This window comes from Moschus berezovskii, chromosome 2 (genome assembly GCF_049115385.1).
Source record: "Moschus berezovskii isolate FMDL1 chromosome 2, NW_MosBer_1.0, whole genome shotgun sequence".
NCBI lineage: Eukaryota > Metazoa > Chordata > Mammalia > Artiodactyla > Moschidae > Moschus > Moschus berezovskii.
In genome coordinates, this window is record NC_142461.1 from 121,913,332 (window position 1) to 121,938,219 (window position 24,888).

The window sequence follows — 24,888 nt, forward strand, 5'->3', positions numbered from 1 at the left end:
CCTCAGGGATAAATAATTCCATGACAAAGCAAATATACAAAATGAAGCCAATTATGGACCCAGAGCTAGAAAAAATTTTCTTCCCAAATCAGCTGCTAATATAAAAGGGACACTGAGCAAAAGCATCTACTGATAGTTCCCATAACACAGGGTCTCCAGGACCTTGGAAAGATTAATGCACATTGGTCTTAATCTATTCATTTTTTAGCAAGAGTCTATCGAACCCTCAGTGTTTACTCCCCTAATCTACCACTGAGGTAGAATAAAACAAACTGATGTTCTTTTCGTATTTCCCAAACCACTTGAAATCCTACTGGGGACAATGAGATAAAAACACCTTCCTCCCACCAAGAGGTTCCAAACTCTTTTCTAATAGTAGTATTAATTCATGTTTAAAACATGACGAAATTGAAAGAAAAAGGATTTTTTTAGGTGAGGCAGACTGAAGTGATAATGTTAAAATAAAAAGGAGAATTTCACAAATGTCTGTTGTATCCACACAACATCCATTTATTCACATGACAGAAAACAGTGCCTCGTGAGGAGTTAAACTTGCCTGGTTTCCAGAGAGATTTCTATGCCCAGTGGTCTAAATAAGCATGAGTTGGGTTTATATTGAAACGAGATGGAACATTAAAAGTTTGAAATGTGCCTATCATAAAAATCATGTGACAACAGTACAAATCACCCACATTACTCAATTGTATTACAGGCTACCAGACACTATTCTATCAATCTCAATGTTAATTCTTGAGCATGTACAATCATCTGCTTAAATATACTTCTTGAAGATAATAGGAAAGAGAGAAAGAAAGGGTTCTAACATACTTGGATTAAATATGAATTATATTTTTACCTAGTAAAAATGTGAAACCAACATCAAAAGAAAAAGAAAGCATAGTTCATCAGCACAAAGGAAATGTGGGAAGTCTGTCACATCTTTATTTTACTTATCAAAGTGGCCCTGTACAACAATTTAAATAAGTTAGATATGCCAGGATGATGTTGGTTGGGGGAGTCACAAAATTAGCACATTACTCTAATTCTGATACATTTTTCCTTTTCTAAAGTTGGTTTTAACTGTTTTACATTTTTTGGTCACATTTGTCATGAAAAAGTTCCCAGAGGTGTAAAGGCAGATCAGTCGGCAATGCTTACCTTGGTTTTTAAGATTACAATTCTCGTTCACTTCTGCACTCGAGCACTGTACGAGGTAGTAGACTGAGAGATAAATAATTCCATCATTTCAACCTGTGCTCCCATGAAATATGGTGCTAGGAAACAGCCGACACACAGTGCGTCTGAACAAATCATACGTCCTGTAATTGCCGCTTAGCTCTAATTACTATTGAGGATAGTGTTTGCAACTTGATTCCAGGGAGAGGGCAGACTACCTTCTGACGACACTGAACCAAATATATCCTAAAAGACTGACACTTACTTTCTTTCCTGTATTTTTTCTGAGTATCTCCCAGCTACTCAGTAACTACCACTCTGCTATGGTAAAAATTAAACCAAATAATCTGACACCCACCTATCCTTTCCATCAAAACAATTTAATTCTCTTAGAATATGTACTTATTGTAACACTTTGGAATTTTTAGTATCACTCTAACTTGAAAGGACTGTTTTTTTTTTTTTTCTTTTCTAGGTGGGCAACTAAATCTTTATTTTGAAATTGCTTTTTATTTAAAAAAGGAAAGTGTTCTCAAAATATGACCTTTACTTATATTCTGCCAGTCCTGAATAATTTATTTGCATATCATTAGACCTAGAAAATTTGTTTTCTTTTCTGTGGAATTTTAGGCTTAAACTAAATAGTCACAACGTATAATTTAAAAAGACTAAAGCAGATAATTTGATGTGGATACCATTAATAGGGATATTTATGCATTTGAACTCAAAAACCTAATTTCACTTACATGGGAGAATTATCATAATGAAATTAACAATTGTGTAGGCTTGGAACTAAAATGATATATTTATTCATATATCTAACTAATTCTATTCTCCCTCTAGTGACCTCTGACCATATGATCAGAAGAATAAGGCCTCTGATACGTCCAGGTTACACAGGGTGGCTATGACCAAACAGTTGTCTTGCTTCTGCCAAGGTGATGGTCATTGATACTGTTTCGTTAGCTTAGTGAGCTTTTGGCTGAATGAAAGAAACTAAAAATGACTGATGTTTGCAAACGTCAGGAAGGATTTTGCACCTTTCGTTGTGCAACTTGTAGCACATTTGCCAACCACGGCGAACACTTTAGTAATAATGTACAGAACAAATATACCTACCCAAATTCTGAGATTTGTTGTATCTACTTAAGTCAGATTTGCACGGTAACTATCAGGGACAGGTAAACCCAAGGGAATAATTAGATGCAGCAATCAAACTGGTAATTATAAAACCAGCACTTAGAAATGGTATCTATCTCTTGGCCTCAGTTGTTATGAATAACAACAACATAGGTCTCTAAATGGAACACAGTATGCCAGCTCTATACTTACTTTCCCCTAAATAATAATTGTGGACTTCTTACTCATAAAATACTTAGTTCTTCATGATTAAAATAAAATTATAGTCATTGCTGCGGTTTTCACTTTATTTTTTATTCTATGATATACCTCTCTTAAGAAAACCCTTTACTTGTAGCAATTATGTTGATGCTTCATTTAAAGTATTTTTCTTTCATGAAGCTAGACAAACTATTTCATTCTTTTTCTGCCTAATCTTAAATCATGCCTGATGGTGTATTCAAAAGCAGAGACATCACTTTGCCAACAAAGGTCCCTATAGCCAAAGCTAGGGTTTTTCCAGTAGTCAGGTACAGATGTGAGAGTTGGACCATGAAGAAGGCTGAGCATTGAAGGATTGATACTTTTGAACTGTGGTACTGGAGAAGACTCTTGAGAGTCCCTTGGACTGCAAGGAGATCAAATCAGTCAATCCTAAAGGAGATCAATCTTGGGTGTTCATTGGAAGGACTGATGCTGAAGCTGAAGCTCTAACACTTTGGCCACCTGATGCGAAGAGCCAACTCACTGGAAAAGACTCTGATGCTGGGGAAGATTGAGGGCAGGAGGAGAAGGGGGTGACAGAGGATGAAATAGTTGAACATATTATTGATTCAATGGACATGAGTTTGAGCAAACTCCAGGAGATAGTGAAGAACAAGGAAGCCTGGCATGCTACAGTCCATGGTGTCACAAAGAGTTAGACACGACTGAGTGACTGAACAACAACAACAAATCAGACCTGATTCTTGAGTATTTTTCGAGAACATTTCCAGATCTTGCACACTAGTCCACTGTAAGGTTTCCCAAATTCTTTATTTGTACCTCTCACAGGTCCTTTAGTTCAGAAGTAATACGAAATGTGGTCCCTAGATCAGCAACATCAGTATCATCTGAGAATTTGTAAACAGAACAAATCCTGAGTTCATCCCAGACCTGAAGAGTCACAAACTCTTGGGGTGGGATCCAGGATTCTGTGTTCTAACCGGCCCTCCAAGTGATCTGGAAGCACTCTGATGTTTGAGATCCACTGATCCATGCACGTAGGTACCAAAAGCAATAGGAGAAAGAGACAAGGAACATCTAAGCCTCTATAGGGAAAACTATAGAAGAGATTGTTGTTTAGTCACTGAGTAGTGTCCAACTTTTTTGTGACCCCTTGGACTGTAGCTTGCCAGGCTCCTCTGTCCATGGAAATTTCCCAGGTGAGAATACTTCGAGAGGGTGCCGTTTCCTTCTCCAGGGGATCATCTCGGGCCAGGGATCAAACACACATCTCGTGCTTGGCAGGCGGATTCTTTACCACTGAGTCACCAGGAAAGCCCATGGGAGACATAACACAGAGGTAGTGTTTCAGTAGTGATCTAAAGGGCTGGAAGAGTCTGGATGAATCTGAAGGAGGCACCAAGGACCCCTCATCTGCTAACCCATTGTTTGTGCCCTTGAGTTAATGCAGCTGCAGCGATTTCAAGATTTTAGTTCATCAGTCACCATTTTTCTTTAGTCATTCCATTCTTAAAGAAAACAAAGACATTCCTCATTCTTGTTAGCTGCTTAGTCTACCAACTACTGTCTTTCCCTTTAATTTTTAACTTCTTTTAGAGCAGCCTACACTTCCATTTTCACTATTTTTTTTTTTTTTTTTTTTACTATTCCTTCACTTCACAAATCCTATGATTTGGTTTCTGATTTCTTCACCCTACTAAAATTATGGTTTTGAAGTTTAAATAATCCTCCTAGAGTTCTGTAGCATTGACAAAATATGATCCTATATCTGAAACAACTCTTTTCCAAGCTAAATTTTTGTATTTCCAACCACCTGAAGGGATAACCTTCACACCTGTATATCACATTGGCACCTCAACTTCAACTTGTACAAAATTAAAATAGTCATTCCAATCCCCACTACCTCCCCAAGATATTTCTCTCCTTTGGTGGTCTTTATTTTACTGCCTGGCACTATGAGTCTTCCAGGTACCAGAGATGCTAAAACTTGAGGCTCTATTTGACTTTTTCCTCTTCACTGCTCCTGAATTAAGTAGTTATCTTTATGACCTCTCTCACTTCCTTCCCCTTTTTATACCCATTACTTAATACCTCCATTTAGGTTCTCATAAGCTATTCACTAGTACAATCCTTTAATCATTGTGGTCCCACTGAGTCAACTGAATTCTTAAGAAGCGTAGCTCAAATCAATCATTTTTCTATTCAAATGTCTTCCATGACTCAATTCAGTGAGTTACGGGCTTTGAAATCTAATACACCTGTTCAAATCCCTACTCTGCTACTCACCAGCTGGCAACATTAAAGGAATTAACTAATTGGCTAAGCCCCAGTTTTCTCAGCTGACAAGTAGGAATAAAATAGTAATCATATCTCATGAGGAGACCAGAAGGAACTAATGCATGTAAATTCTTAAAGTGCAAAGAACCCTGAAGGACTTAGTGAATAACAAGCATTATCATCATCACTCCCAAAGCCATTGCTGCAGAATACAATCCCAGCACCTCAGTTCAGCGTTCATCCGCATCCTCAAGCTTAACTGAAAACCAATTCCTTACTCACACTTTTTATGTTAAACTGAATTATTCTTTAAGGACAAACACTAAGTCTCAGTTTTCTATCTCTGGCTCCTCAGGCAGTGTCTTATGCCTGGTAATTGCTCCGCAAGTGTTCACTGCATGAAACACTGACCCGTTCTTGTGCAACCACACTTTCTTCGTTCCATTGCTTTGTTTATGCTGCCATGCTTCCCTGGATGCCCTTTCTTCACCGTCCCCTTTCAAATTCTCTCCATTTTCAAGTGGCGTTTTAAATACTATCTCTTTCAAGAAGTCTTCTCACTTCCATACGAAGGAAATATCTTGCTCTCCTCTGAACCTGCAATACGTTTCATCTACACTTTCCTAATGGTACTGAAGACATTCTATTGCATATGCGTCTTCTTCCCCAAGGAGCTATAAGCTCTTCTTGGTTAGAGAGCAGACTTGACTCATGGCTGTTTGCCAATAGTTCCTTATCCACAGAAGCACTCAATAAATGTGTTAAATGAATGAATGAGGTAAAAGGAATATCTACATTCTCATTATAAGAACTGTGCTACTGTATACCACCTGATTAAAAGTTTTCTTTCTCACTGATAATTATGATGGTCTTCAAATAGTAAATGGATTATGAAAATTACAGAAATAAGAGGATTCCTGATAATTGGGGTGTGTTCCTGACCTTGGGTTTAAAGTTAGTATTCTAGAACTCAGAAGCATTTTTCACAGAAACAAAGTGATAAATGGTCACTGGATTCCTGGGATAGTTCTCAAAAGCTTAATTAACCCACAGAGGTGTTAAACTATTATACCAGCAATAGCAACTCAATGCCATCATTATTATAAGGAGTTTTGAAAAACAGTCACTATCCTGTGTTTATGAAAATGCTCATTCTTCCAGGCAAAATAGGAAACCATGAATTTTGTTTTATTCTTATACTCAGAAAGCTGTAACCAAAAGTCAGTTTTCTTGTGTATTCAAATGATTAACCTTCATTGCCAGAATGAATGTGATCTGGTTAGAGACAATTTTTAACTGTCAATTATAAATTGTAAATTTAGAAAATGGAAGTCCTCTCTATAAATCCGTCTATACATTTGAATTTTTAGAAATCAGAACTTATTTTTTTTCACTTACAGTTCTAAATTTCAGCTCCTTTGTCTTCATTTCACATAATTTAAAATTGACTGTGGCCCCTGATTGTCTAGCTTCAGTTCCTTTACCACATCTCCTAACAAATACATAATGACCTGTTAACAAACTTTTAATTACATTCATTAGGGGAGTCAGTTATTTTAAATTAACTCTTGAGTGAGTAAATAATTCCTTTTTAATGGAAAAATGATTGCTTTTCCAATTATCTGAACTGCAATTTTGGATTTCCACAAATTTATTTAAAGTAGGCAGCCTATAAACAAGAAGTTTCCTATGAAAAAATACACATTTTCACTCTTCCTTTTTGTTCCCTCCAGCACTGAGCTAGACATTCTTGGGGTCCCTGGTCCTTAAGAAGTTGACTGTCTATTTGAAAAGCAAAAATAATGTATCTGAAATAATTAGACTAATGCAAAGACATAAAAAATTTAGTGTTAATTACAGGCATTGATAGAGAAGTTGTACAGAAGAGATACAGGGCAGGGGTCTTTGTTTTGTTTTCAAGAAGATCAAACTGGTCAATCCTAAAGGAAATCAACCCTGAATATTCATTGGAAGGACTGATGGTGAAGGTGAAGTTCCAATATTTTGGTCACCTGACGCGAAGAGCTGACTCATTGGGAAGGACACTGATGCTGGGAGACTGAAGGTAAAAGAAGAAGGGGCAGCAGAAGAAGAGATGTTAGATGACATCACCGACTCAACAGACAGGAGTTTGAGCAAACTCCAGGAGATAGTGACTGGTGTGCTGTAGTCCATGGGATCACACAGAGTCGGACAGAACTTAGTGACTGAACAACAATGTATCCTAAGCACCTGGAGCTGATTATGAACTCAAAAAAACAACTGTGATACAGAACGGAGAGACAAAAAGGGGTTAGAATGGCTGCAGACAGTTTCATTGTGAATACAGGACATTAGCAAGACCTTAAAATATAGCTGTCTCTTGGTACCTGCTCTGCTTGATATCAAAATCCATGGGTACTCTTTATAAAATGCTGTACTATTCTCATATAACCTGCACGTACACCCTCCTGTAAACTTTGAATCATCTCTAGATTACTTATAAAATCCAAATACAATGTAAATGCTATGTAAATAGTTGACAGCCCACAACAAATTCAAATTCTGCTTTTTGGAACTTTCTGTAATTTTTTTTTTTAAAGAATATTTCTGATCAGTGGTTGGTTGAATCCACAGATATGGAACCCAGGGATATGGGGCTGAATGCATTTGATTTCTTGGTTCTCCCTTTCACTCACTAACTACATCCAAACTATTAGCAAGTTTTATTATTTCTACCTCCAGTATGTACTGCAAATCTTTCTACACTGCCTCATTCTAGTCCAAGTCATCAACATCTATCTGGACTACAACTAACGACTCTTAACAGATCTTTCCGAGACAACTTAGGTGTATGCCTATGCTTGGTTCTCTACACAACAGCCAAACAAAACATTTAAAACGACAAACTGTGTTACTCTAGTGCACAACTGTTTCTCCCTGCACTTTGAATAAAATAAACACCTTCCCATGGCCCGTAGTTACTATACGATTAAGCCCCTATTTATTTCTAAAACCAACCTGTATCACCTCTCTTGACCGCCCCCTCCCCCATCTCTAAACTTCCGTTCACTTCCCCAAACATGTCAAACTCATTCTTATCTCAAAGCTTCTACGTCTCTGTTCTCTCAGTGTGGAGCTCTCTTCTCCCAACTTAATTATTTCTCAGTGCAGCAGAGACGCAACTGAGGGCTTCGGCAAGGCCTTCCCTCAATCACGCTGTTGTTTTATTTACTCCATTCACTTATGTCTCTAAGATGATCCCATCCTATCTGTGTGCTGATTCAGTGTCTCCTTTCACTAGAACACAGTGTCCATGAGTGCAACAACTGCATCTTACATGCTCTAGTCCCAGATTCTAGAGCAGTGCCAGGCCTGTGGTAGGCATTCAGTACATATCTTAAATGAATGAATGGCTATATTTCTCCAGCCTTCTCAAGTATGATCACACTTTTCAAGAACCAAATGGTCTGAAGAACTCCTCACATTACCACATTTTCCCCTTAGTATTCACTGATTATATGAAATACTATCACGAAGTCAGTAACATTTAAATAAAGGCACAGACGTTCTTCAGAGATACAGCAGGTTGAATTCCAGGTTGCTACCACAATAAAGAAAATTTCTCAATAAAGTGAGGCACATGATTTTTTTTGGTTCCCCAATGCATATACAAGTTATGTTTACACTATATTTAGTCTATTAAATGTGAAAGTCTTATGTCTAAAGAAACAATGTATATACCTTAATTAAAAATACTTTATTCCTAAAAGATGCAAACCATCACCTGGGCCTTCAGTGAGTCCTAGTGGTGACATCAAAGATCACTGATCACAGGTCATCATAATAAATCATAATAATAATTTAAGAAGATTGAAGTATTGTGAGAAGTACCAAAATGTGGCACAGAGACACAAAGTAAGCAAATGTTATCGGGAAAGTGGCAGGGACAGACTTGCTTGACACAGGGTTGCCACAAACCTTCAATTTGTGAAAACAATATTATGTTTGAAGCACAATAAAGCCAAGTGCAATAAAACAAGGTCCACCCGTATTTCATTATCACAGCACGGCTGACACCCATTTTGCAAGAATATGTTGGATATGTGTGAGACATGGCATTTATTCAATCTACCAAACACTTGGTACACATTCCATTTACTGGTACACAAGGATCCTCAGTCCACAAATATTAGGGGACCCGCTGATTGATATGGAGACGGACAATGTAAGAGAGAAGAATGGTAGCCATCCTAGTTAAAGTGTCTCGCTTAAGGTCACAAAGCAGGTGAGCAGCATAGCTGGGACTCAGACCCTCTGAGTCTGGTTCCAGAGTTGGTATTTTAACCACTAAGCTCTGCTGCCTCACTGATGTAAAGAGGAGGTACCTTCTTTACACTAGCAGAAAATCTCTTGTACCATACATGGCAAGTCAGAAAAATAACATATTAGATGTCAGCTACTTCTAACTATCTATGCCCACTTCACTCCCAAACATTTTAAAGTATAGTTGGGTTTTTTTTTTTCCTCATTACTGCCAAATAAAGTTCTGAAATGTTTAGCAGCAAGTGATCTCATGAAGCAATTCCATATCATGTGGAAAATCATAAGGAAAATCTAAATCAAATACCAAATCTCACTGTGCTTCTAGTATCACTGTGAAAACAGCACGATTTTCTAGAACACACTGTGAAGTCAGAGGTGATAAGACAGCCTATCTTAAAATGACTTGAAACCAAAAATGGATTTGCCAGTGTACTTTTCACCTTACCAAGATTGTTCTATTTTGACAGGTTAGAAGTGAGGATATAGATCTCAGCCTGATACATAAAGATTTTAAGTGTACAAACTTCAGTGATTTCTGTACAGTATAGGGTCAGGCTGTTTATGAAGAAAGTTCAGTACCAGGTTATAGAACCAAGGCAGGACTCCAATCAGCCTCAGGTTGTTTTGGCATTCATATAAGGCCTTTCATTTACTCTGCCACCTATTCCCTCTGCTTTAAAGAGATTAATTAGCTATCTTGTGAAACCTGAATGAATCAAGGAGGAGTTGAGTCTACTGAGCACAGCACATGTTTTGCAACATGACCCTTATGTAATAAATCTCTTGGAAAGCAGCTCTTCTTTTCCAAACGGGGCCTGTCTTCACTTTTCTCATGTGAGACTTGGCAAGTGGGACATTTTGAGTCTGACAGGCCACTTCTCTGCTCTTGGGCTGACAACTCTTTTACAGGATGTCAGCTGAAACCTTCGCTGGGGCACGTAGGGGATCAGAACTTTTGAGTCACATCCAGTCAAGAGAATGCGCAGCTCTTCACAGGCCCCACCCCTCCTCAATAGCAGCTCAGCACTCCTGCAAGTCAGCCCAGCTCCAATGAGCCAGCACAGAAGCAAGGGAGAGGGAAGAACTGGCTGTCAACATGGAGATGTTTTAGGGAGTTCCCTTCTAACAAGTTCACCAAGGAAGACAAATCTCTGCATTTTTGTGATCTTCTCTTTCACAAAGATTTAGGAGCTTGGGGAGAGATGTGAAGGGATTTAGGGCCCTTATCATGATGCTGGGCTTCCCTGATAGCTCAGTGAGTAAAGAATCCATGTGCAATGCACCAACACAGGAGACGCAGATTCCATCCCTGGGTTGGGAAGATCCCCTGGAGGACAGCATAGGAACCCACTCCAGTATTCTTGTCAGGAAAACCCCATGGATAGCAGAGCCTGGCAGACTACAGTTCATGGAGTTGCAAAGAGTCAGACACGACTGAAGCAAATGAGCATGCACAGTAGCTTTAGAGTCAGACCCCAGTTCAGATTTTGCTTCTGCTACTTATTAGCAATGTGACTTTGGAGAATTGCATATTATCTGAACCTCAGTTTTCTCATCAGAAATAATACCTATCTTTTTTACATTTGGAAAGGGAAGAACAACATAACACATATAAAATGCTTAGCACAATGTCTGTCATGGAGGATGCCTTCAATAAATGTTAGTCCTCTTGCTCTCATCCTGGAAAGGGCCAGGTATCTTTAGGTCCAATTTCAAAAATGCCTCCAATGTCCTTAGCACATTCCATTTTGTTCTTATTTTGGCTTTATGCCAGAGATTCTTAAATTAGGATCCATGGACCCCCCTCTCCAAAAATTATATGCAAATGTTTGCAACCATGCTCCTTTTTGGGAGAATGGAATCAGAGCTAACCAATTCTCGAAGGCTTCTGCGATTAAAAGAGATTTAAAATATCTGCATATGTTCCTGAAAAGTTGCAGGCAAACTCAATGTCTTTTGTAAATCAAATGTGATTTTTAATGTACTAGAAGAGCCAGTGAATAAAGGAACTCTACAATGAATCACAAGTACTTGTTTCATAAACTATACACTGAATCCAGGGTTTTGCAGATTTTACAAAAGATTCACATTTTCAATATCAGGTTATTTAAAATAGCTTATTTTGTGATATTATATGCAGAGTAGACAGTGTCTGTTAACAATTTAAAATGTAGCCTGGAGGTCCAGTTCAGGTTTAATGTAAACTGAGGAAGAAAGAACTCCAAAAAGTCCCTTGTCTTAATTGGACAGAACCTTAGGTATCCTCTGCTCCAAAGACCTCATTTTATGTATGAAGAAATTGAGGTTCTGAGAGGTTACATGACTTGCCCAAGGTCATTGCAATAGTTATACACTGTAAGAAATAACAGCTGTAAAAATAATGACAGTGATTATGACGATGATGACAGCACTGTGATCTATTGAGCACTCACTTGATCTAAGCCTTTTAAAGACTTTAACCTCATGTACTCTCACTACAATCCTAGAGGAAGATTTTATTACCTCTACTCAGCACATGAAGCATTCTGCCCAGTGCTCCACACCAGGAAAGGGACAACACAGGATTCAAATCAATGCACAACTCAGAGCCTTGTTTTAGCTTGAAAGACTATGCTCTTAGGCACTAAACTGCTTCCCAGAATATAACAGAACAGAGAGTCATGTGGTCTTGTATAGACAATTAAAAGGTTATGTAGGAAATATATATCTATGACCTTTAAAGTATGTTTATATATTTGAATGGAGTTTTAAGAATACAGTATTAGATAGTCCTTGCCAATGCTACCTCCTCACAGATGTATACAGCAGGGGTATATGTACTGGAATAAATCCAGGTCACCTCCTGCTTACGTCAGCCTCAGACACAACCTCTCTGGCCATGCTTCTCCCAAGTCTGTGGGGCAAGGAGATGAGCCCAGATGGAGCCTATGCTCTCCGACTGCCTCTTCCAAGCCACATGCTGGGCACCTGGGATTCCATATGTCCATGCTCTGGCCTTGAAGCGACTTCCCACCGTGTCTCTCTCTGTCATAGACAACACTATGTGGGCCCCACGAGGTGGCCTCTGGATGGCTGCTTTCAGGAAATGTAGATTCATTTTCAGGAAATGCAGATACAGCTTGGCCATGGGGACTGTGGTGTTAACACTCCAGAGCCACTTCGGGCTCCCATGTTCTGGTATAGAACTTTGACACGTCGGGAATTCTAAAATAATACCTGGTCTTCTCAGGTTTTTATGCATATACATTTGTGAAGGTAGGAGGACAGAATATACTTCATTTAGCAGCACAGTGGCTTGATCTTTACCTTTATAATAGATATAGGTGGGCCTCGATCTATATTCTTGTCTGGGGCCTCACAAATGGAGGACAGGGCAGGCTTGCCTGCTTTCCTCCTTGCCACTGCTGCTCTCTCAGCTTTCCTGGTCCTTCTTTCCCCTTTGTGTGATTTCATACTTGCTTTCCTTCCTGTTTTCCCTTATCTATCCTTACTGGTGATCTGGTATGAAAGCCACCTACCTGAACATCGTTTGGTATCCAATTATGGCATGAAAAAGGAGATTCTTGAATGAGGCCCTCATTTACATTTCCTCTGTAAAAGGTAATCATTTGTTCAAAATAGTCAGCCATCACAAAAGTTCCCAGGGTAACTCAGTAAATGACAATGTGTCTGAATTTCTATAATTATATTTGATTTGGGGTTGTCTCAAATATTACAGCTAGGATTTAGATTTAGCCAATATTTCAAGGTTTTGCCCTCAAACATTGATGTTAACCCAGTAAGTGTTGATCCTTTATAGACAAAGAAAATGAGACAATGACTAATTCATATCCTTTCCAAATATATCTTCTCAGACTTTACACATGCAACTTATAGTATATCTACACCAGAAATTAATCCTTATCACTGTATTTGAGTTAAAGTCTTTTCTCAATTTTCAAGTTTTTACATGGGCTATCAATACCAGAAGTAAAAATTTTAAGCAATAGTACTCAGATAAAAAATATATAATTTTTATTTTTTATTTTTGCAAGGATAAATGTCAAATTGATATGCCAACCTTTGTGAAGGTAGCAGCTACCAGGAAAAATATAAACAAAAACAATCACTAAAGGATGGGTTCAGTTCTTGAAAAAAAAATCTTAAAAGTAAATTATATCAGTTTTCTCAGCACTGATGGATATTACTCACTACTCATTAGCTATATCATATGCCATATAGCTGGGTCTTTTTAAAAAATCTAAAATTTAGGTTTAAAACCAAATTTAAGAAAGCTAATTTTGAACATTTTAACAACTGTGATGTGTGAATTTTTGAAGTTACAAAAATAGAACTCAATACTACGTAAGGAAAAAAAGAAAAACAAATGAGAAAGCTTTCAAGGGCTTCATCAATATTTTAAATAAGCTTGGAGGAAAACCAAGTTGTGTCAGCAGTACCAAGGTCACTCATATCTAATGCCTATGTGACTTTGGATAAAATATTTAATTTCTTTATGTTTCATTTCTTCAGACAGAAAAGAAACAGTCAAAACAAACTCACCAAATGCCATAGAAAAGAAAGTTTATAATGAAATCTAACATTCACTTGATAAAAAGTATAGCATTATCATCAGATCCATTGTACCTCCTTTTTTTGCTCATATCTGTGTCCTTATAAACCAAAAGGAATGACTTTTAAAATCACTTCTTTAATGATCTTTAAGACTGATAACAAAGCCTTTCCCCAGAATAAATGTGCAAATTTGTTGTTTAGTTGTTCAGTTCTGTCTGACTCTTTTGTGACCTCAAGGATTAAGCCCGCCAGGCTCCTCTGCCTGGGGGATTCTTTCAAGAATACTGAAGTGGGTTGCCATTTTCTTCTCCAGGGGATCTTCCTGACCCAGGGATTGAACCTGACTCTCTGGCACTGGCAGGCAGATTCTTTACCACTGCACCACCAGGGAAGCCCCAAATGCACAAATACAAATTAATAAAATGAAGGTCCTTTATAGAAATACTACCCTTGCCTAGGTTAAGGGGTTTGAATCTTACATATAAACTGTATTATGCAGTGGATGGAACATAGCTACCTCACAATCTACTCAGGGAAAAACCACTGCACCTTTTTGTGGATAAAATACAGACCAAAATTGATGCAAATTGGACATGCAGCGTTGTCCTTGTTCAGAATGTGGTACAATAAAATGAACTTCTCTGTTTATCCTTCTCAAAATTGTTAGGAGTTCTCTTAGTGCAAACAACAAAGCAGAAAGTTCATAGAAGCAGAATCTAAACTATTTCTATTTGGCTCTGAGCAAGGTATTTATCTGTTTCATCCTGCACCAGGAGCAGAGTGGACTGAAAAATATCCCTTAGTAAACAATGGTAAAATCTGCTGGATAACCACAAAAATAAGAACCATTGCAGCACTCGCATTAGAGTCAAATTAATTATATAGCTCCTTACAGGAAAATACCATTAAAAGCCACAAAACCTATAAACAAAATAGATGGAAGTGATACAAAAAGGAGCTAATATAGAGTTATACTTGCCCATAGTGGAAATTTTCTTTTCACATGGCAGAAATCATTAACACTTATATGCACAGAAACAAAGAACCATCATCTTCTCTTATGGTGCAGAAGAGCTGGGTAAGAATCGAGGATGGTGCAGGAGGCAGGTTGATAAGAGAGAGAAACGTGTTTTGCCCAGGAGCTCTTTGCTTCTCTTGCTCTCTCCCTCCTTCCTTCTTAAACTTCTCTTTAGCTCTGCCTTCTGGGACTGGTCTCCTCTGGTCTCTCTGTTCAAGTTGCCCTTTCTCTGAGGCTTCCTCTTCTGATTCTGTGGATGTGGATGTTTGTGTTCTACCATTGGTTTTCTGCTGGTGGCCCTCTACACCCTCTCACTGGCTCATCCTCCCCTCTCAGGACACTGTCTCTGCCAAATAACTGCTACTCAGAGCTCCACCTCTGCCCAAGCTTCAGCTCTTTATATCCAGATATCCACTGGCTATTGCCAACTGGATGCCCCTTAACCATGCCTAGAACCAAACTTATTTGGGCTGAGAGATATTACTCTGAAATGGGAGAGGATGAAGCTACTCATCCTAAAGGAATGTGCGCGTGTATGCTCAGTCTGGTCCAACTCTTGGCGACCCCATGGACTGCAGCTCACCAGGCTCCTCTGTCCAAGGATTTTCCAGGCAAGAATACTGGAGTGGATTGCCATTTCCTCTTCTAGGGGATCTACCCAACCCAGGGATTGAACCCTCATCTCTTATGTCTTCTGCATTCGCAGGCAGGTTCTTTAACACTAGCGCCACCTGGGAAGCTCCCTGAAGGAATATCCTGAGATAATAAAAGACCTGTTTAGAAGAGGAAGAGAGCTAATGCCAAAGAGTAAGAAAAAAAAAAATTAATATTTCTTACAAACCTTCACTGAACAAGAATTATCTATTTTAACAATACCTTTAACTATCTGAGTACAAATTAAACAACGTTATTTGAACTTTAAGTTCAAATGAAGGATGGTTCTTTGTTCTGGTGAGTTTGTTTTGCTCCTCATCAAATGTTAAAATCCGATTGAGTAACAAAAGTAGAAACGCTGTTCATTTGGAATTTTCCCTGGCCTCCAAGCATTGCTCCTTTTCTATGCAAAGTGGAGAAGTTTTCAAAGGCCCCTTGTCTGGGAGTGAGGCTCCAAGGTGGCAGCTGATTCCTCCCCATCTTCAATGGGGTAAACCCAGGGGAATAATGCCAAACAAACAACAACAACAAAAAGAGGACAGAATTAACATATTTCTCTACCAGAATTTCTGTGTGAAAAATAAGTAGCAATTAGTTATGTCAAAATGCTTTGGAGTCATTAAAATAAAAAATAAAATTTTAAAGGTGAAGTGTTCATGTTTTCAGATTATGTTCTCCATCTAATGCTAATGTAGTGCCCGCAGGATATTTAAAAATGTTTAAGTGCTACAAGATTTTCATTGAAAATATGTAAGAATTTCATCCTGGGTTCATTTTTAAAGTAAAAGTTGAAACAACTGAATGATGATAGGTTTGCAGAAAAACTTGAACTTGATTCTTCTCCTAGACAACTCCTCTCCTTATATTCTTCAAGTTAAATGATGGCATCTCTACGGTAACACTTGCCTCTTATCTCTCCTTTCTTCTCACAGGCACACAACCACCAGCTCCTAGATGTTCAGCCCTCCAATGCGAATCCACCAAAGTCATCTCTGACTCTAGTTCAGACTCTCACCTCTTCCCATTATCATTAGTCACCTTCATCCTACTTTCATTCTTCTTAGATCCATCTCCAAGGCTGCTGCCAGAACAATATAAATTGAAACACACAACTCTTCCGCTTAAAATCTTTTAACATTCATCTATTTAACAAATACTTGCTGAGGACCAGGACCTGTGTGTCAGATCAATGCACAATGTTGGGACTGTGGCATGAACAATACCAACAGGTCTCTATACCCATAGACCTTTGCCTTCGCATGTGATTTACACTAATAGGGCTTAAATGGTCCTCCATCTGAGCTTCATTTTGTACCATGCCTGTCTCAAACATTACATAAGCAACACACATCTGTTTCTCGTCCTTTGTATCCATCATACTAAATATTCCTCACCTGTGTGATTGTCTCCTGCTGACACTTTGCTCTCTTTCTCCACTTTAATCTGCCTATGTCTATCCATTTTTTAAGAAAGGAAATCTCTCTTTGAATAAGAAAGGCTGGGTGAAGTATCCTTCCACTGTGTTCCTGTAACACTTCATACCTACCACATTGTGTTGTACATACCTCTATCTGTCCCTCCACAATCGTGGTAGGTACACCTAGCTTTATACAAATATTTATTTAACAACCACCAAACTCAAATATAATGATTTCAGAGAAAATCAGTGGCAAAGAAATGTTAGTAATACAGAGAGTTCTAATTTGGAGAAGAGGACAGGAGGCAGAAGGTATTTGGATCTCAGCTCCAATCCCATATCCATGATGGGTTAAAAAACTCTGGCAGTTCAGCAAATATAGATTAAATCCCACTGACTGGATCCAGTAATCTCTGCTATACTAGCATGTTTGCCTTCCTGATGGAGGTATTAAGACTTAAGCTTGTGGTAATAAAGACTTGCCCTTTTGCCAGAGAAAAAGAAACTGAGGAAGAACTCTTTAACAGATGACTTCAAGCATCTTTATATGGGATAGAAGAAGTCCATATGAAAATATACTGAGGCAGTAGGAACTAATCATTGCCTATAAATGCACAAATATGACATGAAGAAGTCTTATACCATTGGGCTACTAAAATGAAATTAAGACTTTGTTTGAGGCCTTCAGAACACTCCATGAGACAATGAGCAGGCTATCCACTCCCTGTTGGATCAAAGGGATCCTGTTTTTTAAGGTCAGGATTAGTAAGCCAAGGCTCTCTCCTCAGATGAGATTTTAGAATTTTTTTTTTCCATGTAAGCTACTTCTCGTTCTAATTTGAGTAGATGATATAAAGTTAATTCTATATAAGACACACAATTTCACAGTGAAACATAGAGTTTCTCTAATAATATACCACATTCATACCACATGAATATAGCTCTTTTTCCATCTGTAAGACCTACAACTGTGATCGTCTAATTACACAGAGCTGGTGTCTACTTTAAATAGTCTCTCTGCCCATGCTACGTCAGTATATTTCTAGTATAAAATGTGGCAACTAGACCTGTGCTCTTTTATAATACTAATCTTGAGGGGTGGGAATCAGGCTAATTTAAGAGTTTATTAAATCCTTATAAGTTGTATAACTTCATATTAGAAAAAAACCATAGTTGATTTTTAACAAATGCTTGGATAATTAGATTTCAGTATTTCTCATAAATTACTAAAATGAATAGTATTTCTGTCCACAGTAAGGGAAACAATAAACAAAATAATTGCTTTGTGGTTTGAACTAAGTCTGTCTTTGTTCCAAAAAGACCCCCAAAACTTGTGCCATGAATAAATATTCGGTGGGCTTGAATTTCTGTCAACTTTCTTGGGATGATATATTTAACACTCATAATGTTTTTAAACTGACATATGTCTATTGTTATCACATTAAGAAACTAGCAAGTTCAAATTGTTTTCCCTGCTTCATTATTTAATTACATATTGACAGGTTGTAATTGCTGGCTAAACACCTTAGATATTAATGGCTTAACTAGTGCCAGTACTTTGACTATGGTTTAAGTTTGTGCATGTATACACATCCATACACACGGATATATTCTTCATTGTATGTTTTTATTTATGTATGTTGCAAATTTAAGGACCATAACTTCCATTCACAAGCTCAAAGCCATTTATACATTCACTCAAACGTTCTTTAAGCATCTACTATGAACCAGGCTGCGTGTTCATCCTGAGTAAGATGTGGTCTCTGCTCTCAAGAAGGCAGTAGGGAAAATACAATCAGCATACGTTACAAGGGCAATGAGTGAGTTACATACATCCTTTCTGGGTACATACCACAGATTAAATCATATCTTAAAACTATGACAATTGAACACAAGCTGATGTCATAGGTTTATCTATCTTGCTTTCTCAAATCAAAACCATGGGGGAATGTGTGGCTGTCTGTGTGTGTACAGTCACTCTGAGGTCATCTATGAGGCAAAGGAAGAAAACAATTTTATGCTCTCATCCACCTTACTCATCCATGTGTTCATAGTTGCCCTGACCAGAACCGAGACCCATTTAGGAACAACTCAAGCATCAGTATTATTAATTCTCAATCAAAATGATTCAGAACTGACTAACCTATGTACCCAAGGCGAAGCAGTTCTTTTACATTTCAAAGTCATTTATTCTGTTCCTGAAGCCTGAAAGTCACACTGGCCCTTCACTGTTTGTTCAGCTGATCACAAATCAGAGGTAATGACATTTACACTGCTAATTGACTTTGCTCCAACTGTTAACTGTGTTAACTCCTGGTTTGGTGTAGTTTCTTCTACTTGAGAAAAGCTTATTTGACTTTCTGCATGAAACTTTAACTAGAACTAATTATCTGAATAAGAACATTCCCATACTCATACAATCACAAACATGCATACATATTAAATACAGAAATGTATGAAATTCTCTAATTACCTATTCTCCTAGTCCATGAGAAACAGGACTAATGGGCAAAACAAATTAAAGTTTGTGTTATTAATTTACCCATATATACACATTAAATTACTTGAAAAATCAGGGCATATTAGAGGAGTATCTTTCAGTCACTCTGGTTGACCTTAGTCTGTGTGATGATGACACAAGGCAAATAGAAAAAAGCATACATTTCAATGGATGAAATCCTGGATAATGTGGAGAATAGTCACAAATAATCTGACTTTCCTGTACAGCAAATTTCAAGCAACTAAATCTTTGCTTCTTGAATGTTTCTCTGATCACAGTTATTAGACTATGTTGACTATTACTGGACTATGTTGACTATTACTGGTGTGAAATGAAAAATTAGAATTCCAAACTCAGTTTCCTTTATTAATGAGCACTATTGCTGCTGCTGCTAAGTCACTTCAGTCGTGTCCGACTCTGTGTGACCCCATAGACGAAAGCCCAGCAGGCTCCCCCATCCCTGTGATTCTGACCTCAAACCAAAGTCAGATAACTAAAAACATCCCACTGGTTTGCTTAAAGTATAACTGGTAGAGTTTAAAATAGTTGCTAATTGTTAACTGTTTTAATCTGTTACTTGACCAGTCAAGAATAAGTATCAGTTCAGGTCAGTTGCTCAGTGTTCGACTCTTTTTGTCCCCATGGACTGCAGCATGCCAGGTTTCCCTGTCTATCACCAACTCCTGGAGCTTGCTCAAACTCATGTCCATCAAGTCGGTGATGCCACCCACCCATCTCATCCTCTGTCGTCCCTTACACACAGATATTGAGGTCACAGTTCAGATGCTCACATCTCAATAAAATCCTTATTATGAATTTTACCACTTGTAAGTTTGTAAAGTGTTTCGAGATTAGTCAATAGCCTACATATTTTGAATAACATTTTATTCTAAAGTCTAGTAAAATGTATAAATCTGGTTTGAGTTAAATTCAATGCAACAGGATTTAATATGTGCTTAAAAATAATAACCAACAACTGGAACAATTTTCTATGCAGCAGGTGCTGTGCAAAGTGATTTCTAGGCATTACATAATTTAATTTTCATTAGAACCCTATAAGGTGGACTCTTATTTCCATGTCACAGAGAAGATTGAAGTATTTTAGTGAGTTAAGTAACTTGCTAACTTACTGTTATTAAGTGACAAATCTTGGATTGAAACCAAATCTAAGTAACTCTAGAGCCAAATTCAAACTTTTATTTGGCCTACTGTGGACTATAAACGAAAAGGCCTGGAATACAGTCTCAGTGTCAATTAATAATTAGCTCTGAGACCTTAGGAAAATCACTGAACTTCCCCAAACTTCTATTTTCTAGCACATAAGATAGAGTCAATAAAACGTTCCAACCATTCTCAGAGTTACTACGACGATTCAAGAACTAATGTAAGCAAGAAATGTGTGCCTTGTAGAGTGCTTTGTAAATATTTTATTACATTGCAATATCTTAACATTTTATAACTCCTAAAGCATTTTGTGGTGCCAATCCGATATTAAACTGGTTATCTCATTAGAGAGAGAGACTTAAGGAAGCCACTGGAACAATCTTTATTCTGCTATAGGAAATTTTAGGTAGATTACCTAGGATGACACAAGACAAGTATTTGAAAAAACATTCACCCTTTGTATGTGTCGTGATAAATGAAAGAGAGATAAATGTTATGGACTGATACTTGTATTCTCCCAAAATTCATATGTTGAAGCCTTAATTCTCAATGTGACTATAGTTGGAGACTGGGCCTATGTAGAGGTGATAGTTAAATGAGGTCATAAAGGTGGGGCCATAATCCAATAGGGCTGATGCCCTTATGTGTGTGCACTAAGTTGCTTCAGTTGTGTCTGACTCTTTGTGACCCCATGGACTATAACCTACCAGGCTCCTCTGTCCATGGGGATTCTCCAGGCAAGAATATTGGAGTGGGTTGCCATGCCCTCCTCCAGGGGATCCTCCCGAGCAGGATCTCTATGTCTCCTGCACTGGCTGCTGCTGCTGCTGCAGGCAGGTTCTTTCCCACTAGTGCCATAGGAAGCCCCGATCCCCTTCTAACAAAGGGTAAATACCAGAGCACTATCCATCTGCCCTGTAAGGACACAGAGAGAAGGCAACTACTCACAAGCCAGGAAGAGAGTTCTCACCAGAAACAGAATCTGTGGGAAACTTGACCCTGGACTTTCTAGTCTGTAGAACTGTGGGAAATAAATGGCTGCTGTTTAAGTGGCTGGGCCTATAGCATTTTCTCAGAGCAACCCAAGCTCATTAACACCATCAGAATCATGTTCATCCTTCATACTGCTGTCAACTTAAGGGCAGGGCCAACCAAGCTGTGTCCAGCTACCAACTGGAGAGTAGTGTGGTCTGAGAGATCACATGAGGGTCTGACAATATACACTTGGGACCCATGAATGTAAGAATGTCCTAGGTAAGCTTAGCACGAATGGGGCTCTGTATAAACTGCTTTGCCTAGAACAAAACTGTCCAAGTTCAGCACGTTAAAGTAAATATCCTCAGGAAAATAATCAAACTAAATCAATACAATAATGGAAAAATGTTCCTAAAGATGCAGTCCCACATTTATAAGTATAAATTATTGTTAAAAGTTTAAAAGTGAACCCATGCTGAAAGTAGAAAGTAGAGTTCCAATTAACAAAATTACAACTGAACAAATAAAAGAATTTCTATATAAAAATAGGTAACATAATTCTACTTTGTAAAGGAGATAAATCCTGGGTGTTCATTGGAAGGACTGATGCTAAAGCTGAAACTCCAATACTTTGGCCACCTCATGCAAATAGTTGACTCACTGGAAAAGACTATGATGCTGGGAGGGATTGGGGGCAGGAGGAGAGGGACAACAGAGAATGAGATGGCTGGATGGCATCACTGACTAGATGGACATGAGTTTGAGTAAACTCTGGGAGTTGGTGATGGACAGGGAGGCCTGGCCTGTTGTGATTCATGGGGTCGCAAATAGTCGGACACTACTGAGCGACTGAACTGAATTGAATCTTTCTCCACCAGGACACTGTTCCTAAATTAATCTATCAGTTTCCTGAGCTAGAGGAAAAACTAGCTGAGGCCATTACATATAAAACAAGTACACTTTGAAATAATTCTGAAGCTTATTTTCCTTCAGTTCAGTTCAGTGGCTCAGTCGTGTCCGACTCTCCGCGACCCCATGAACCACAGCATGCCAGGCCTCCCTGTCCATCACCAACTCCCGGAGTTCACTCAAACTCATGTCCACAGAGTCGGTGATGCCATCCAGCCATCTCATTCTCCGTCGTCCCCTTCTCCTCCCGCCCCCAACCTTTCCCAGCATCAGAGTCTTTTCCAGTGAGTCAACTCGTCGCATGAGGTGGCCAAAGTATTGCAGTTTCAGCTTTAGCATTTATTTTCCTTAGGATGAATATAAATCATTTCTTTGGAGCTGTGTCTTAATTTGAAGAAGATAAACAAGTTTTCAAATGCAAACATAGCTTCCCAGAAAGGTCCATCCTAAATTCTGACTAATGGCAAAAGTCATAGTTGATAAAATGCTGCCACCTACCTTATCCTTTTACTCTCATCCTCTTTCAGATGAGTTAAAGAGAATGTCACTTGGAGAGCATTCATTCCATACAAGGCACTACTCCAAGTGCTTATGGCAGGCTCTGCTAATTTTCTTGTCAGTCTCCACAATATCAAAATACTAGTGTGGCCAAATTGCTTCCCGGCTAAAGAAAACATTTCCCAGCTTCCATTGCAGTTAGCTGGGGCAACATGACTAGGTTCTGCCCAATGAGATGTAAGTGGAAGTGATAACTTCCGGGTCACACCCTTGGAAGGGAAGATGTATTTCCTTCAGAGTTTCTCCTTCCTGTGACCTGGCATGTGGAAGTGAGGGTGAGTTGAACATGTAGGGAGAAAAAAAAAAAAAAGGAATGCAGATCAGAGGTGGCTAAGCAACAAGATGGAGTAGCCTGAGTTTCTGAAAAGCTGTTATCCCATTCATGGGTTGTTAGGTAAGAAGAAACAAGCCTCTAGTTTGTAAGAGTCATTTATTCTTGAGCATTGTTATAGTAATCTATCTTGTATTTTCATTAGTAAAGGATTGTACATATACTTTGTGAAGTACACTATCTCACTTTTACTAGAGATTGAGGATTCCGTTCCGTTCCGTCTCTCAGTCGTGTCCGACTCTTTGCAACCCCATGGACTGTAGCCTACCAGGCTTCTCCGTCCATGGGATTCTCCAGGCAAGAATACTGGAGTGGGTTACCGTTTCCTTCTCCAGGGGATCTTCCCGACCCAGGGATCGAACCCAGGTCTCCTGCATTGGAGGCAGACGCTTTAACCTCTGAGCCACCAGGGAAGCCCAAGAGATTTAAAAACTTTCTTATAATCACATATGTAGTAAGTGGTGAGGCCAGGATTTTAATCAAGTGCCTTACCCGTTAGATCTCTATAGTAATAGAGATAAAATGGCTAATTTATAGAAAATTAGTACTGTGCCACTTTCTAATACCTGATCTATTAATCTCAAAGAATTCTAAAAAGGCTTCAGTTTCCTTGAATTAGAATCAGTGGCACAAACCTCTATTTTTCTAATAAAGAACCTGACAGTTACCAACTCCTCCAGGATCTTTCTCTCTTGTTTTCCTAATGGAACAAACTATTCCTGGACTGTGCAGTGGAGGGCTAATCAGAATGCCCTAATAATTTACAGAATAATACATTGGGAAATCACAATGACTCAAAAACAGGTCAGAGTGATTTTTGATGTGCATTTTCTTCCCTAGTGTTTTCCTTAGGTTAACACATAAATTTGTTCTCAGAAGGCAATATGCGTGAATTCATTCAACATTTAACAAGCATTTATTGAGTGCCTACTCTATGTCAGGTATTTTGGATATTGGGGAGATATCAGAAAACAAACTAGACAAAGTCTATGCATGCTTGGAAAATATACTCAATCAAATATACTGGGAACAATGGCCTATACAAATGAATATAACAGGCTTTCAACATGTGACAGAAATTTGTATTTTTAAAACAAACTATATTTTGGAATAAATTTGACTTTATAGAAAAATTATGAAGTTAATACAGAGAGTTCCTGTATATTCCTCACCCAGTTTCCTCTAATGTGAACACTTTATATTAGCATGGTACATTTGTCAAACTGAGAAATAAATATGGGTACATTTCTATTAACAGAAGTCCAGACTTCATTTATATCGCAGGAATATTCTTTCTCCATCCAGAATACAATCCCAATACCATATTACATTTACTTATCAAGTTTCCTTAGTCTCCTCTAGTCCCTGAGAGTTTTCTCAGTTGTTCTTTTTTTTTTATCTTGAACTTGAAAAGTTTGAGAAGTACTGGTATTTTGTACATTTCCCTCCATTTGGGTTTGTTTAAATGCTTTTTTCATGGGTTGATCTGGAGTTATGAGTTTATTGAAAGAATACCACAGAGGTAAAGTGTCCTGTTGATCACTTCATACCAAGGAATAGATTATAGTGATGACTTATTACTGGTGATGTTAACCCTGATCTCCAAGGATGCCTACTTCTGTTTACTAGAGAAGGTATTTAGAAATTTAAATCTGGAAACTAGGTGTGCTCAGTACTAATGAGGTATCACTGTTTCTACTGTTTTC

At 38.3% G+C, this 24,888-nt stretch overlaps 1 protein-coding gene across 5 annotated transcripts in view; it reads right to left on the reverse strand.

Annotated features, from left to right (window-relative positions):
• Positions 1-24,888, reverse strand: part of ZNF385B (zinc finger protein 385B) — a 372,939-nt gene that overhangs the window by 117,573 nt on the left and 230,478 nt on the right. Inside the window, exon 1 of one of the 5 annotated variants that reach the window (XM_055398888.2) lies at positions 22,792-22,998. The exons of 3 other annotated variants lie outside the window; for them this stretch is intronic. The gene's annotated coding sequence lies outside the window, so the exon portion shown is untranslated. Of the gene's footprint in view, positions 1-1,158; positions 1,363-22,791; positions 22,999-24,888 lie in introns of those variants that run through there. One more of the 5 variants, XM_055398887.2, reaches the window with a different exon arrangement.